Raw genomic sequence first — 12,588 nt, forward strand, 5'->3', positions numbered from 1 at the left:
ATTAACTAACCAAATAAATTTAATTATTACGTTGAGGGTACTTTGCTAGTCATGTGATGCAGTTTTTATAATATAGTTATTTAATTAATGTATTAACACCACATTAAATCTTATAGTCATATATCTATATAACATTTAATGAACATGGACATGTAAAAGTATAAAATTTCTACATACATGATACTAAAATGATTTAATAATTAAGGGGGACAAGGCGTCTGGATGATATAATGGTAGACGTGGTGAAACTTAATTACATAGGCATAATCGGTAATATATTTTAATGACTATATACATGCTTAAGATGTGTATTTTATAAGCACGGTTTCTAATGATGTGATATGTTAACATGAGACATTTAAATTCCCAATAACATGATATCTAGACATACAAATGGTAAATGTGATATTCACCGTTGGTATGCTGTCTATAAATATCTTGTAGACATACTTTGAGACTAAAATCTCCTTTAGTCGTGACTTTTGAGCAAAGAAAAACATACCACATCGCAAGTTGATAAACATGCTATAATAAATAGAAATCCTAAATCATGGCATCTAATGCAGAAAGTGGTGCATGTATGCAAAATGAGCATGCCACATATTAAGTAATTTGCATGTTTAGGTAGGCAGGCAATAGACTATTTCTAATCATACATTAAAGTAGTGTTAATAACACGAAAGAACAAATAGTTAATACCTATAACATATTTTCTACACACATAAATACACACGATATTAGTGATGTAAGTAGCACAATAGGTTCCCCTCCCCATAAACAATCCCCCAATTCCTTTATTCATTATACATAAAGAGAGTTCGTGTAATAACCCTTCAGGTCATTTCTATGAAAAAATCTTCTTTTCACCATTTAGAGTGCTCTTTTGGAGATCCAAGTCATTTATAACATGTTGGGACTGATCTGACAAATTTGTTAACTTTGGAACGTCGAGTTTGGTCTAGAAAAATCTTTTTTCTAGATCTCGAGGGTTACGAGCTAGTTTTAGGACCTTCGTGGAATTTGACTCAAAATAAGCTTGGTTGTAAAACCCGCTTTTTGTCGAGACATCCTCAGTTGGAAGTTTTGACCGCCATGTTAAGTCCAGAATGTTGAATTTGGTAGGGTAGCATATTTGTTTTGTGCACACGGGGTTCCGACATATCCCGAGCACCCCGTCGGAGATTTTGAGACTAGATATTTTCAAGTTATTCACTAGCTACTAGAGCTGGTGCTCTCTTCTACACAATCACGTGGGTACATCTTTGATAGGGGAGGGCACTATGCTTGACCATTTGTAGTCGTGTGGCACTCACCACGATAGCAAAGAGGAGCTAACCAACATTGACCATGTTTGGTCATCATGGTCATATGAGTTTACCTTCACAATTGTGAAGGCCATTTGATGCGGGGTCCGCGATCTCTTCCCTTGACCCCATGTTCGCATAGAGAATTTTTTTTTATCTTGATAAATAAGATCAAACGCGACCAGCTCTTGGCTATTAATTCAATTGGTAAATTTTGGAGTGATAGAGCTCCGATTTTATTTATTTAAAGCTTGGTTTGTTCGGGTGTTTGGGACTTTATATTGGAGTGTTCGAGGATTGTAGAAACCTCTCGTTTGAGGTAAATTTCACACCGAAGGGGCTGCCCAACCCTTTTTTCCTTTCTTTAATTGGTGTTTAATTTCATGGTTGTGCTGTGAGCTATTTCGAACCCTAAATTGTATCATGTCTTGAAATACAAGTTTGGGGGTCTTAAATGGACCTTCACATGGAGTTAATTTCATAATTTCCGATGGTTCTCACATTTTCCATTTTGATTCAAATTTGTGTCCGTCTCCGATTAATGTGTTTTTGGTGTCTAAACGATCATCTTGACCTTGTGATGTTATTTTGGATAGTGTGAAAGTTTTCACAGGTCATACAGAAGGGTGAAGCTATAGAGTTGTTATTTGGATCATGTGTAGTCTGCTTTGAGAAAGTCTATAACTTTTCATCCTTTAGATTGAGGTTGAGAATGTAAATGTATGTTGGTTTGTGTGAATTGGGGATGAGTAACTAATTGATCAATCTTAGCTTGCTATAAATCATGTTTTAAGCTATGTTTTTGGATTTTTGAGACAATTAGCATGTTGTTTTAATTTTCCAAGATCATCCTTACATTGTTGCTGGTATTATACCAGTTTATGATTGTCGTTGGAAGTATGTTTGGACTTAATCTAGGTGTAGACTAGTGCTTTCCTTAGAATTGAAAATTTTAGAGTTGATAGACCTTAGAATCTCTCTAGCATCGCTTCAGATGGCTTAGCTCCCTATAGACTGATATATCAGACTTTGATCTTTTAATGTGATCCTTAGTAAGGTGACAACCCAAATCAGTGTGAACTTTTCTTACATGGCTTATCATCTTGATTGAATCAATGTGTACACAAGTTATTTTGTGTTTATTTTGTTATTTGGCATCGAGTTGTGGAGTAAGAGCTAGAGTGGGTCCTTGAAGAATCTAAAAGTTGTCCTATGCTACGGTTTGGACCTGTGTTGAGTTGGAAAAGGAATTTGGGGTCATTGGAGTTCTTTTATATGGTTGAAGCCCTTATACCTTACTGTTGCTTCAGATTGGAGGGCCATGTGTACATCCTATCTGGTTGGGTTTAAGTCCCAAACGGGAACCTTTCAGTCACAGTTTGTCCCTCACTCATATTTCATCACAGTTTAAGTCCCTCGCTCATATTTCAATCATGGCTCAAGTCCTTGGCTCATATTTTAGCCAAAGTTTTAGTCCCTAGCTCACCTTTTAGTCTCGGTTCAAGTCCAAGGACACCCCTTAGTTCAGTTTGAGTCATTACTGGGTGATGTTATTTGGTCCTTGGGTGACTCTACCGCAGTTAGAGTTCGTAGGAGGCTACGACAGTTTTGAAAGTATCTTGAGGTTCTCTTAATAGTTCTTAGCTCTTTTGTGTACCTGTTGAGCTTATGGGATTCCATTTGGGTTTTACTTAAACTTGTGCATGAGTGTACCTTATGGGCTTATAAGGGTCTAGTTAGGTTTAGCTAGTTGTTATTTATTTCATTTCAGTTTCTTAGTACACGCATGTACATTTTTTTAGAATTCTGCTCTTTGACCTTTGTTGTGTTAAATTCTCGCATTTCATATTTCCCTTGCTAAGTTGGCCTATTATGCCTACTGAGTGCATGTTGTTTTTGTATTGATGCTACACTCTACATATGTTTCATGATGCATGTTCGAACAGCAGTTATCAAAATTGAGAACGAGCCTATAGTTGTCACACTAGGAGTCTAGGGAGAGCACATAGCGTTCTGGAGTATACATGTCTCCATCTGTAATTTGATGACTTGTCTTTTGTATTTGGGGAAAAGCCTTTATATTTTGGGTCCACTTTCGAGACTTGTACTCTTTTATTAGCAGCTTTGTAGTTTTGACTACTAGGTTCTGGGAGGGATCTTTATTTATGTATATATATTATGGTTGGCTTCCTCTATCTCTCTTTTTATTTTATTAAATTATTGCTTCCACTTTATTTATTGTCTTATAACTATTACCTGTCATTCCAGGCTATGGGTTGGCTTACCGAATTATGGATTATAGTAGGTGTTATCATGACTCAAGAATCGGATCGTGACAGTTTGATAATAATTATTACCAAAATTAATAGAATTAATACTTCAAAGAAAGAATACTTTTGAACTCTAAGTCAAACTTTCTCAAGATGTATCCCTAAACCAGGAAAACTCTTCACATCTTCAAAGACACACAAACACAATGCAAAATTATGAAATACACTATAATTATTAAGGTCTTAAGCTCTGATTCTAAAAGAAATATGCTAAACATGTTATACTTACATAGATTGATACTCATTCATAACAAAACCTTACAGAAGACATACCAAGCAAGATTAATCATCTAGATTCTCAAACAAAGATTTCACTTGTCATAAATATCAATCACAAAAATATTAAAGTTGAAACACATCTGAAATTTTAGAAAGAGATAAGACGATTGACCTGGATGGTTCCTTTCAGATAACATAAACTTAAAGTAAATAAGTGATCAATGAAAGAATAAAATGCTAGTAAAGGTTACTAACTGTTTAAGAGGCTAATTACCAAATAATCTTGATATGAAATCCAAGCCAATGAGCCAAAACCTGAGAAAATTTGAGAGTAAGGAATTCCCTTACATTGGCTTCTCTAAGGTTCACGAGGAAATAAATGTCCCAAGAAGGCCTCCTCAAACACAACTGATATTTGCGTAATCAAGACACAACTTTCGATGCAAGTGTCTACGATCGTACAATAGTTTAGTAACCCAACCAAGGGTTGGGATCATTCCCAAGGGAGTGGTTTTGAGAATTAATAGAAAAATAAAATTTAGTTCTAACTAGTCATATCTAAAGATATTAACGATTAAAAACATTGTAAATTAAAGGGGGACACAAGAGTTTCAATTAACAAAGGGGGATTTTGTCACAAGTAAGAAAAAACAACAAAATAAACAAGGTTTTCTAAGTAATGAGAGGGGATCCTTGGGATGTAACGGGAATACGGGTTAAGCTAGATTATTGGGTACATGCTTTCGATAGAAGATTCATAGAATAATCTTTACTAGGCTAAGCTTTAAGGGGGATAGGCTCTCTTTAGAGCAATTTACCCCGTTTCAAATGCGTTCCTCTTGGACACCCATTTGCCGCATGAAGACCAGCCTACGCCTTAACCCACTCACTCTCTCGAGCTGAGTGTGTGGGAATGAGACTAGGATTCACTCTCTCCAGCTGAACCTCATGTCGATCCACTCCCACCGGCCATCAATTTAGTAGTTTTAATTTTACGACCTCTCTCTCGAGCAAGCCGAAAACACATAAATAAACTTGTATTTGCAACTACAAATTCATTAAATTCATCCACAACTACTAAACGAAATTACAATTAAACTACGATTAAGCTATCAGCAAGCAAGACCCAAAAATTATCTTAACCTATATTCGCTAAATCACACCCCAAGAATTAGGGTTTTTAGCCACACATGTATAAGAGATAGAAATTTATACCAAATTGAGCTCGTATTCAACTGGATATAAAGATTTAAGTCTTGATACATGCCAAAATTTAAGAATCTAAGAGACCCAAATCCAAATCTCGAAGATGGAACCCTTTGGATCTTCATGTCTTTAAAACCCTCTCAAACTTAGAGCAAAAATATCAAAAAGTACTACTTTACATGAAAATTATAATAATTGTTCCACACTTAAAACTACACATCTAACTAGTATTTATAGTTTTCACACATATGTGCTGCAGCGGATCATTCGACGTCGTTAGTCGGAATCGCCGATCAACTTGGCGATTCACCCTTTGGTGAGTTCATCGTCGTCTTGCACCATCTTTCAGCATCATCATGCTCTTAGTCATTGGGTGACATGGTACTGCTTCGCAGAACTTCTCGGCGATGCCCCGACTGCTCATTTTTTCCGCTGACTTGATCCTTTCCTTCAGGGCTCAGCACACTGAAACAAAAGGCAAAGTAAGACCCTTCGACGACTCACCAAGTGGACTCAATGATCCTCAGGCATTCATTTCTTCGTTCTTTTCAGCCTTTTCATTCCTTTTTGCGACGTAGTGTCCATGCTTTCCTTCACACTTCAAATAACTGAAACTTAAGGGTTTTCATCAGATATTGAGATAAAATAAGCATTTGAGGAAACAATTTCTATTAAAATATATCCCTAAATGAGTCCAATTTGTGGACTCATCAACACCCCCAACTTAAACTTTTGCTTGTCCTCAAGTAAAACTCAAGTTCAGCAGTTCAACAAGAATTTCTCAAATAGTGCTACACAAAACTCAATTATGAATGTACAAATCAAGACTCAATTTACTTATGCAAGGGTCAATTATGACTCAAGGATTCAAGTTGTGACTCATCATTACCAAAGATTCTTAAGCTCGCAATACTTGCTTCAAATGCAAGTTCAAACTCAACAAAAGCCTTTGAATGCCCCCACACAAATGATGATTCCACGTTCACACACAAAGGTATAATCAATTTAAAGTTCAGGAATCAGATACAATGCTCACACTCGCAAAGATGAACACAATGCATGCTTTCACCCATAGGTTTGCCAGTATTTTCCAATCAACATTTGTTTCAAATTTCTCAAGATCACAAAGGTCTTAACAAGGCTTGTAACGGGGCTGAGTGCAAAGGTATGGTCATTTAGGCTCAGTGACTTATATCCTCATGAAATGTGGTGCTCTCAATACTTCCTTTCTTTTTCTTTCATCATTTTCATTAGTGCATCATAGGTCATCCTATTATTCGTTTCCCATGGATTGTTCGGAACCCTATTTCTTTGGTACTTTATTCCACAACTTTCTCTTTTTGTTTTTTATATATATGGAAGGGTTCCATTTTTCTCAACACCATGGGTTAAAGGAGACTTTCCTTGCACTTCTTGACTTTCCCTTTTCTTTTTCACCACACCCCCAACTTAGGCTTTTGGCCTAAGTTGGCTATTCAATTATTCACAATTCAAAAGGATTGTAGGTAATGGATTAAGAAAGGTCTAGTTTTCATCAAGTTTCTTTCAAAGAAGGGTAAGGCTCAAAGGGTGTTCAAGAGAGAATCACACGCTCACAAGATAGGTCACAAAAGAGGTATAAGTCAATTTGGTTCACACTCTTTGAAGTTGCCTAAGATCATATCAAGAGAAAGTCTTACTTAGTCAACCGGACCAACAGGGAAAATTTTAGGCGTTGTCATGCATGGTTCCAGGTAAGCTTATCACACAAGGCATCGATACTTAAGTCAAACAAGACTCCACACTTTTGCTAGTGTGCAACGGTCATCACAAGAAATCGATTTGATAAATGGCTAACCAGAACGAGATGCAAAGAGTTCACATATTGTCTATACAACTTCATTTGGCCTCATTGTAGTCATACATTCATGTTCGTTCAATTGTAAGCACTATTCAAGTCATCGATATTAATCTTAACCAAGACTCAAATTTTCCAAGGAATAACCACATTCAACACACGAGCATATAACGGGAGGCAAAAATGTGCCAAAAATTAAAAAGTTTCGGAAGGGTCAAAATCATTTCACAATTTAAAATAAAAGGAGCCAGAAGCTCAAACATCAACCAAAATGCAGTATAAACGCAAATTTTGGCCTAAACACCAAACCATAATCAAAATGAAAATTCACCAATAGCACAACAAAGGTGGGCCTCACCCTACCACAATTAAAAATAATTTGTCCTCAAATGCAAATAACACAAAGACAAAAATGTAAAATAAAGAAAGACAAAGAAGGAGGTAAAGAAGGGATCCTATCTAAGTAGTCGCTCTATCTGTCTGGGTCTCAGTGCTCGATGTAGTAGTCTGTATATGGGCATCAGTGCTCGGAGTAGCCTCAGACGAAATAGCAATGGCAGATCCACTAGGAGCTACTGTGGACGTCTCAGTCGATAATATCTGGATCACCGGGTGCACAACCGTCTCCATAAGATCTGGCAAGTCTCTGAATATGCCCTCATCTATACTCTCATGTGTCTCCTCAGCATGTACTGATATTAACTCCTAGTCGGTCTCTGCATTCGACTCTGCATGTGCTGTGCCATCCTCCTAGTACATCTCCGGTGGTTGCCAGAGGAATCCCCGAGGTCTCAGGAGCATCGTCATCATCTGCATCCTACATCAGTGAAGTAAAGTCTGTAGCCTTCAAATAGTCTACATCCTTCCTTAAATCTACTACTTCGGCTTTCAAAGCCAAAACTCCGAGTGTCTCCCCCTATCTGATCTCACAAGCAGGACTCTGGTAGCTAGATCATCAACAGAGGCCCTAAGGGGCGTCAGTGCAGCCAAGATGGCACTGTCAATCATCCCCGGGATGGATCTCTCCAATCGGGTAGCTCTTACATCAGCTGAATAGGTCAACTGCCCCATCTTTAGGATCATGGATTGAGTAATCCTGGCAAGCTAGGAGGATGAGGAAGCACCTGGAACCTGTGAGGAAGAGGAAGAGGAAGAAAGAGGAAGTATACATGAGGGCTCAGAGGCCGGAGTAGGCGAAGATACCTCTGCTGGTAATAAGTCAACATTAACCTCTAGAGAAGTGTCTGTTGGAGTTGCTCTCCTCCTGTCAACCTCCTCTTATGTGAACTCGGCCTCAATACGCCGGATATGGGTGGAGGAAGACGGGGTGACCTCAACATCCCTCATAGTGTCACAAGGTACTCAGCTCGCCGGCACAGCTCAGTGACTAGAACTGGAAATGGCAGAGACGTCAGCTTCTATTTGGCTCTCATGGCCATCTCTTGTGACATCAGCAGTCCCAGATCGATCCGCCTCATGGACATGATAGAACCAAGGTAAGCCACCTTAGGATTGCGAAGAATAGACTTATTCTGGGATGGCATTATGGTGTTGTTGATGAAGCCAAACCAGAACCTGTAGGCGATGTTCATGTCCCTCTTTTCAATAGGAGCCCCTGCATCCATCCACCTCGAGGTGATGTTAGAAATCATCGGAGCCAACCAACCCTTCAAATCATCCAGGGACTGAAAAATCGGTAACCCCTCGTAAGAAAGTACAGAGTGCAGCGGTCTACCCAATACAACATTAATATGCTCACTATGACACTCCACTTCGTTGCCTCTAACCATGACCGACTTCACCAGTCGAAACTCACTTGCCTTGTTCTTGTTCTTAGGCACCAACTCCCCATAAGCAGTGTAAAACTCTCTTACCCAAGAAGGAATGTAAGGGCCTCGGGGCCAAGTGAACTGCTCGAATCCATTGTAGCGGAGAGTTTCAAGCACATCAGGATGCTTTCCCTCCAGACCCTCCATAGACAGTAACTTCTCCTCTATGATGGTCCATAAACCATCACCTTTCACTCTGTTTAACAGGCTCGGTAAAGGAACTATAGCGAGTGCAGGGGAAACTAGAGGTGCCTGAGCTAGCACTGCATCTGATTCAGAAGGAGCTGCAGCTGATGAAACTCTGGTGGGTGTGGGTTAGGTCTATCTCGGAGCATATTCTGTCGGTGAATCATGGGTTGATCATCTTCAGGCTCAGACCACTCAACTTGGGTCTCAATAGCTACTCATTTCTTTGATATATGTTTCTTCCTTTTTCCTTTGTCTCCCGGTGGGAGTTCTTCTCTTCCTCTCTTTGGAGGATTTGAACCCCCTTCATTTATATTAATGCCTTTTGTTTATTTCTTGGGTGGCATGCTTTGATTTGTACATACCATATCTGCAAAAGATTGGGAAGAATTAGGGGAAAGATCAAATAGAAGCACAGACAATCTAATGCAGGAAGACTCGACAAGTGGATCGGCGAGTCGCCGAACCTCTACGGCAAGCATGGGTTTGTCTGCCAAGAGTTACAGTGCATTAGGGGATCAGAATAGCATACAAAGGGTGATCAAGAGTACTTTCGGCGAGTTGCCGAGTGCTTTTGGTGACCCATGGCTTCTTGCCAAAAGTTACATACTCAAACATACAACTTGACACGATATTAAGGGCGAGATGGAGACATTGGGCGAACCGCCGAACGATTCGGCAACTCGACCCAGCTCTTCAAATGGCCCAACGTGTCCATTTTCAATCCAACTTCTCGAATTTAATCCTGCAAACCCTGAAAACAAAATCAAAGCATGCACTAACAAAATTCAAACGAGGTCCGCACTACCTATTGCCCCGGGATATTCAAATTTCTTTCGAATTTGCCTAATTTGGCCATTTGACGATATTTGCTCTTAATTGTGGTGTCACCCGCTCTATCTTTTAAGGAAATTTTTTATATTTAGCGCAAACGTGGGCTACTCAAACTTCACCCAGTCAATCTAATGACACGCAATCACAACCCAATTCATTAAAAAGCACAAAAATTACAGGCATTTGACCATCAAACAATACGGGTAACATTTTCAAATTAAAATAGGCATTTAAGAATTCTAATCCTATTAGAGAGGCCCAGCACATATCAATACGATACAATCATATCAAATGAGTGTAAAATTTTCAAATGTAAGCTCGGGATTTGGAAACCAATCTTTTGTGCCGATTAAAACGTGATTGAAATGCTAGGCGGCAAAGAAATCCTAGTTCTGAGCACCAATCAATAACTAAAATACTAATTGAAAGCAAGGAGATTGAGAGTACTACCTTAATGTGAGTTTTGAAGTTTAAAAAGTGAGGGAAAGTGAAGAAGTTCGAATTTTAAGACTTTTGGCCATTATAAACCGTCCAATTCGTGTCCATTCGGCGACGTTAGTATTTCTCACTAATCTAATCGGCAATTCACCAAAAGGTCTCGTATCTCGCCGAGTTTTACAGGGTTTCCAGTTTACGTGGCGATCCAAACGGCGGACACTAGCGGGATCGCCAACCAGTTCTGCAATTTGCCAATTGGATCCTTATTTTGCCAACCTGCACTTTTCAACACATTCTTCGTTTTAACCTACAAAATCAACACACCATTATTTATAAAAGTAAACTAAAGCATTTAAAACCTTGGGTTGCCTCCCAAGAAGCACCTTATTTAATGTCGTGGCTCGACGCGAGTCTTTACTCACTCTCCATTATTGGGGTCAGCCCTAAGGTCCCTAGGTAACTCCAATAGATCATTTGGGTGGAGATGAGGTACTTCAAAACTCATAAGTGTTCTGATTATCTAAAGTGAGATCCAATCATCTGATTCAACACTTCAATATTCTCCTTCATATCTTCTAACACTCGATCTTGGTCGATGATCTTCTAGAGAATGATTTGTAGTGTGTCCTCAACACGATTTCTCTCTCTATCTCTAAACGTTTTTCGCTCATGAGGGAGTATGTCCCTTCCCTGACTCTTGCACAGGTTTTCCTTCTTTGAGATTTTGGTGGCCAAGTCGTTCAGTTGAGTTACCAGTGCAGCTAACTTGAATTCACCCTCGAATTCTTGGTTCACCTCAGCTAACTTGACACCACTTTCCTCAGCCATTCTCAGGGTGTCTGCATGCAACCAACAACTCAAAAGAAAACAAACTAAAAGCAAAGTAAGTAAACTACAACTAAGGAGAACAAAAATTCTATTAGACTAAGAATTCTCAAATAACACCATTCTCCGGCAACGACACCATTTTGATGTTTGCGTAATCAAGACACAACTTCCGATGCAAGTGTCTATGATCATACAATAGTTTAGTAACCCAACCAAGGGTTGGGATCGTTCCCAAGGGAGTGGTTTTGAAAATTAATAGAAAAGAATAATTTAGTTCTAACTAGTCATAGCTAAAGACATAAACGATTAAAAACATTGTAAATTGAAGGGGGACACAAGAATGTCAATTAACAAAGGGGGGTTTTGTCACAAGTAAGAAAACACAACAAAATTAACAAGGATTTCTAAGTAATGAGAGGGGATCCTGGGGATGTGACGAAAATACGGGTTAATCTAGATTATTGGGTACATGTTTTCGATAGAAGATTCATAGAATAATTTTTACTAGGCTAAGCTTTAAGGGGGATAAGCTCTCTGTCGAGCAATTTACCCCATTTCAAATGCATTCCTCTCGGACACCCACTTGCCGCATGAAGATCAGCCTACGTCTTAACCCACTCACTCTCTCGAGCTGAGTGTGTGGGAATGAGAATAGGATTCACTCTCTCGAGCTGAACCTCAAGTCGACCCTCTCCCACCGGCTATCAATTTAGTAGTTTTAGTTTTACGACCTCTCTCTCGCAAGCTGAAAACACATAAATAAACTTGTATTTGAAACTACAAATTCATTAAATTTATCCACAAATACTAAACAAAATCACAATTAAACTATGATTAAACTATCAACAAGTAAGACCCAACAATTATCTTAACCCATATTCGCTAAATCACACCCCAAGAATTGGGGTTTTTAGCCACACATGTATAAGAGATAGAAATTTATACCAAATGCTCGCATTCAACTGGGTATGAAGATTTAAGTCTTGATAAATGCCAAATTTTAAGAATTGAAGAGACCAAAATCCAAATCTTGAAGATGGAACCCTTTGGATCTTCAAGTCTTCAAAACCCTTTCAGACATAGAGCAAAAATATCAAAAAGTACTATTTTATATGAAAATTATAATAATTGTTCCACACTTAAAACTATAAATCTAACTAGTATTTATAGTTTTCACAGATTTGTGCTGCAACGGATCATTCGGCGTCGTTAGTCGGAATCGCCAATCAACTCGACGATTCGCCCTTTAGTATAGTTCATCGCCATCTTGCACCAGCCTTCAACATCGTCGTGCTCTGGGTCAATGGGCGATATGCTAATGCTTCGCGGAACTTCTCGGTGATACGCTAACTACTCTATTTTTACGCCGACTTGATCCTTTCGTTCAGGGCTCAGCACAGTGGAGCAAAAGGCGAAGTAAGACCCTTCGGTGACTCGCCAAGTGGACTCGGCGATCCTCAGGCCTTCATTTCTTCATTCTTTTTAACCTTTTCATTCCTTTTTGCAACGTAGTGTCCAAGGTTTCCTTCACACTTCAAATACCTGAAACTTAAGGGTTTTCATCAGATATTGAGATA

This window comes from Solanum stenotomum, chromosome 12 (assembly GCF_019186545.1).
Source record: "Solanum stenotomum isolate F172 chromosome 12, ASM1918654v1, whole genome shotgun sequence".
Classification (NCBI taxonomy): domain Eukaryota; kingdom Viridiplantae; phylum Streptophyta; class Magnoliopsida; order Solanales; family Solanaceae; genus Solanum; species Solanum stenotomum.